The sequence below is a fragment of the Macaca mulatta genome, chromosome 3, assembly GCF_049350105.2.
Source record: "Macaca mulatta isolate MMU2019108-1 chromosome 3, T2T-MMU8v2.0, whole genome shotgun sequence".
Taxonomy (NCBI): Eukaryota; Metazoa; Chordata; class Mammalia; order Primates; family Cercopithecidae; genus Macaca; species Macaca mulatta.
In genome coordinates, this window is record NC_133408.1 from 149,571,132 (window position 1) to 149,576,933 (window position 5,802).

The 5,802-nt window shown below is 41.0% G+C and overlaps 1 pseudogene; it reads right to left on the bottom strand.

Moving 5' to 3' along the window:
* Positions 1 to 3,482: 3,482 nt before the first annotated feature.
* LOC703027 (eukaryotic translation initiation factor 3 subunit I pseudogene) lies at positions 3,483 to 5,571 on the bottom strand (annotated as a pseudogene).
* Positions 5,572 to 5,802: the final 231 nt, after the last annotated feature.

Sequence of the window (5,802 nt, forward strand, 5' to 3'; positions counted from 1 at the left end):
GCTTTATTAAAAATCACCAAAAACTGTAAACAAGCCAATGTTCCTTAACTAGGTGTATTAGTTTTCTTTGTATAGCTATAAAGGAATACATGAGTCTGGGTATTTTATAAAGAAAAGAAGTTTACTTGGCTCATAGTTCTGCAGGCTGTACAAGAAGCATGGTGTCAGTAAGTGCTTCTGATTAGCACCTCAGGAAGCTTTCAATTTTGGTAGAAGGGGAAGGGGAACTGGCCACATGGCAAGAGGACCAAGAGAGAGGAGGGGGTGGTGCTACACTGTTAAACAACCAGATCTCTTGTGAAGGAGTAGAACAAGAACTCACAGGGAGGGCACCAACCCATTCACAAGGGATCCACCACCATGACCCAAACACGTCCCACTAGGCCCCACCTCCTACACTGGGAATCACATTTCAATATGAGATTTGGAGGGGACAAATGTCCAAACCATATCACTAGGGGATGGAGAACTAAGTGGTGATATATCCAAAAATGGAATATTACTCAGCAAATAAAGGGAACAAACTATTTATGTATAAATGAATCTCAATTGTTTTATGTTAATTGATAGTATCTAGACATACTATATGAGTCAATATATATGATATTTTGGGGAAAAAAAATCACTGTAGGGATGGAAAATAGTGTTTACTAAGAATTAAAAGGAAGCAGAAGGCCAGGTGTGGTGGCTCACATCTGTAATCCCTTGACCTTTGAGAGGTCATGGCATGAGGATCACTTGAGACCAGGAGTTCAAGACCAGCCAAGCCTGAGCAATAGAGTAAGACCTCATTTCTACAAAAAAAATTATAATAAATTAGCCATGTGTAATGGCTCATGTTTGTAGTTCCAGCTACTCGGGAAGCTTAAGTGGGAAGACCACTTGAGCTCAGGAGGTAGAGGTGGCAGTCAGCAGAGATTGCACCACTGCACTCCAGCTTGGGCAACAGAGTGAGATCCTGTCTAAAAAAAAAAAAAGAGAGTGAAAGAGAAAGAGAAAGACAGAGAGTGAACAGAAGGCTTAAACAGAAAGAGGTATTATGAGAAAAACTCATGAGTTGATAGAACTGTTCTCTTTCCTGTTGGTGGTGTTAGTCACATTACTTAATAGTGAAAAATCATACAACTCTATACCAAAAGAGTAATTTTTAATTCAAATTTTGTAAAAACTGGCTGAATATCAGTTAAAACTAATACTTTGCATTTTTTAAAAACAAAACAGAAATAAGATAAACTGAAGTGTTCAAACACTATCTTTAAATGCCAAACTAAATTGACTTTTTGAGACGAAGCTGGTTTGCCTGCCAAGCCTGAGACTCTAATTTACTAGTTGATACAGTGAGGCTATTCAGATAAATGCAAAATGAGGCAAATAAGGTTATTTTGGTGAGTGAGAAGACTATGGCTGATGCTTACTGACTTTGCATCTTACTGAATTTGCATCAGTACTTTTGAACATATGGATATTGTCATTCTTTGCAATATGAAAATTACTGATAGGTGAAAATCTAAGTAATTTCATTTCTCTCAATGAGGGTTTCTGGAAAATAATGTCAGATTTTCATTTTACTTTATATATTTCATTTTTATAAATGACTAAACAAATGAACTAAAGAAAACTAAAATTGGTTAGGATTGTGTCATTTCTTAATGGTATTTCCTAAAATAACTGTGGAAGCAAGTTTAGTGACTGTTACCATACTCTCCTCAGTTGCAGGATGTTTGAGTACCTCCTGGCTGAAAATTTCCACAGACCGAAGAGATATGACTAGCCCAAGGTCACGACTTCTCTCCAAGGAAGGGCCATATCCAGTGAACGATCAATAAAGGAATTTAAAAGCCTAGACCCCTTGCCTCACAGCAAAACAACTGTGAAAGGCTCTTGAGCACTAGACCTCAGCTTGGGGTCAGCTGAGGCTTTTGTAGGAATTCCATCAGAGATAAACTTCTTCCTTTTACTTACTTTCTGTTTTTTGTTTGTTTGTTTGTTTTGACGAGTCTGGTTCTGTCGCCTATGCTGGAGTGCAGTGACACTATCTCGGCTCACTGCAAGCTTCGCCTCCCGGGTTCACGCCATTTTCCTGCCTCAGCCTCCCGAATAGCTGGGACTACAGGCGCCCGCCACCACGCCCAGATAATTTTTTTGTATTTTTAGTAAAGACGGGGTTTCACCGTGTTAGCCAGGATGGTGTTGATCTCCTGACCTCGTGATCCACCCGCCTCGCCTCCAAGAGTGCTGGGATTACAGGTGTGAGCCACCGCACTCAGCCTTTTTTTTTTTTTTTTTTTTTTAAATGTTCCTAGATATTGATCTGAAGGGTGGTCACAAATGCATTTTCTAAATGCAAATCTCCACATCAGAGTCTGTTTTCTTAGGAATCTGACCTATAGAGTTGGCTCCAGAAAGGGTTTGAGGAGGCAGACTCTGAAAGGAGATATTGGAGCTATTTCACCTTCTGACGGGCTGCAGATGAGGAATCCAGCCGTGATGGTATGTGAAGTGCTGGGAGACCTGGCATGCTGCAGTAATGTGATTGTTAAAACTTCACAGGCGGAAGGAAATTCATTGGCAGGTGCAATGTTTCAGGCTGAGAAAATGATTTCAGAAATTATAGAATTGGATGGGGTATATAATGTGCTGGAGAAAAACAATGCAAGACTGAGGTTGATTAATCACCAATGAATCATGAAGTGTGAAAGTCCTGGCAGCAAATAAAGACGTTCTCATCTCCCATAATTGAAAGGTTGAAGAAGGCGAGGATGAAGTTCATATTTTAACCTTTACAGGCAGAAGAGGTTGAGAACAGGTTGAATTTTCAATCCTGGAAGGCCTTGATTAGGAAGGAGTGAGATCTTGAAATGTGAGATAGGGACACTCACATTGATGCATTTGAAACTTAAATTACTAGATTCCACTTAAGTCTTTGACCTTCACTGGTAGCTCACTCCCTTCTATTAAAGGCTAGCACTCCCTATGCTTAAAGATGATGGAAATGATTGTTTCTTGCAATAAAATACAAACTCTATCAGAATTTATTGCCATCTGCTCTTCTGGCCACCAGTATGTCTCAATATAACCTGACAAGGAAAGTCCTGGGTCTTTTGGAAGAGAAAAAGACCAACCTCAGAGGAGCTACAGAGCATATATCAGTATAGAACATATATCAGCAACATATATCAGTAGGCTGTGATAGAGGATGCATGGGATTGGATCCTGAGAGTACTGAATCAAGGAGGATTTATAAAAAAAAAAAGTTCATTAATATTGGGAAAGTCTTCTATAATGTAAAATTTCACACCCTAACAAAGACCCAGGAAATAATGATATCATGTTATTAGGAGGACTCTCAGCAGTGTGAAGAAAGTGATAGACCATATTATATGCAAGAGAGGTGCCAGAATTCTTATCAAAAGTAGTAAAAGAAGGGATTCAAAAGGTTCAAAAGGTTCAGAGATGCATGCTAGAGGAATATACTGTGTAAGTCACCAGATGACTGTTACACGTGACATCTCAGAGGACACTGGATTTACTGGTGATCTGGAATACAATGATGAGAAAAGGACCAATATAATTGAAAAACTCAGTGATGGCCATCTTTTGTAAGCCAGGGAAGATGGTGGAAAATTCTCTCATAGAACTAGGTTCATTGGTAACAAGGGAGATCCCAAAATAATAGAGGCTAACTGGATATGCTTAACCATCAGCAGGAATGTGTGCACAATTGCTGTAATAAGCAGCAAAATCAAAGTGGAAGCCAGGAGACTCTGGCCAACAGAAAGCTATTCAGTTCCTAGGGGTAGGACAACAAAGATTGTTTATCAATTGTAATAATAAAATATATTTAAGGATGAGTGACCTGGAGCATGAGGGCAGCTATCTCAATAAAATGTCACAATAGTTTCTGGACCTGAGCCAAATCTCAGATCTGGAAATCAGATTTTGATTGGCCAAAAAAGAAGCTAGGTCTTGATAAGGAAGTACTCTGCAATACTATGGCAAGTGTATATGGCAATGACTTCCTCTGTTTTCTTCCAAAGCAACCTATGACCGGACCAGCTTCATGGGCCTATCATTTGCCTCTGCACTCAGAAGCGTTCTGTGCTTGGTTTAGTGCTCTGCTGTGATTATCATGAAATTCTTATTAATTTTTTCTTTGACTCTGTTTTTTTTAATTACCAAACAAATTTATTTCTCAGAGTTCAAAACATTATGTGAGAAGATTTCGTGGCCTAGATAGAGATCCAGCTTCTTACGCCTAAAACTCAAATTCAAAGTGTTTCATTCATGTCCCTGCAAAGGACATAATATCATTCACAGAAAACCAAATATTACATGTTCTCATTCATAAGTGGGAGTTGAACAATGAACATATGGGCACAGGGAGGGGAATATCACACAGCGGGGCCTGTTGGGGGGTGGGAGGCAAGGGGAGGGATAGCATTAGAAGAAATACCAACTGTAGATGATTGGTTGATGGGTGCCGCAAACCACCACGGCACATGTGTACCTATGCAACAAGCAGCACGTTCTGCACATGTATCCCAGAACTTAAATATAATAAAAAAGAAAAATAAAAAAATAAGAATTCATACAAGGTAGAGGTTGAAAAAAAAAAATCAAAATACTGTGGGTCGAAGTAGTAGATTATGAACATAACCATCCTCACTGCCACTGCCACTGCTGTAGCTCTTGCCATCAGGATGGAAGGCAACACTGTTGATAGGTCCAAAGTGCCCCTTGACTCTTCTGAACTCTTCTTCAAAGGCCAAATGGAAGAACCTGGACTCAAACTTGCCAAACCTGGTGAAGGTTGTGGTTACATCCGTGGCTTCCTGACCACTGCCCAGCACAACATGGTCATAGCTGGGGGAGAGGGTAGTTGAGCTGATGAGACGTTCTGTTCAGAAAGGCTTCTGATGTTGAAGATTTGTAGAGTCAAAAAGCTTGGCTGTGTTGTCTTTGGATGCAGTGACAAACATGGTCATGTCCGTGGATAAATAGATGTTGCTGATCTGCTGGGAGTGCTCCTTAACATTCACCAACACCTCTCCAGGCTTGGCACTATACTGGTTGAGCTCTCCACTCTCATGGCCTGCAATGATGCAGTCCCCACAGGGCACTAGTGATTTTAGAGTTATTGCAAGGGATCTTCTGGTAGGACTCATTGTTGTCAGTCTGGCTCGGATCCTGCAGGTCAAATAAGCTCACAAAGCACTGATAGCTTTTCTGCTTCTCTGTGGAGAATATGATGATATTGCCCCCAAAGTCAAAACTGCAGATCCACACAGCTGAATTGTTCTTGAGTAGGGCCAGCTGTTTCCCTGTTTCACAGGCCCAGAGATGACAGCTATTGTCAGCTGAATGGACGAGGACATGCTTGGTGTCCCAGTCAGCATCCACATACCACACAGCTCTGGTATGGCCCAGGTAGATGCCCAGCCTCTCACCATTCACAGAGTACCATGCATTAACGATAGGTTCCTTGGCCGCGGTGAAGAGGAGGTCTCCTTCACAGTTATACTTCATCTGCCTAATGAACCACTCATGGCCCTACAGTAGGACCAGCTTCATCCCAGCAATGATGCAAGGAAAGCTGCAACTGATTCTGTGTTTTATATGTCTGATTTAACAAAGACTATGTATGCAAGCAGAGGAGATTGAGTAGGTACCATCTGTGTGCTTTCCGATTCTTGTCATTCCATTTGCACATAGTATCACCCCAGGAGCACGGAAATTCAGTGGGTCAAGGAAGCATGGGAATTCATTGAGACTCCGAGTGAGAACAAGTGTGTTTCACTTATG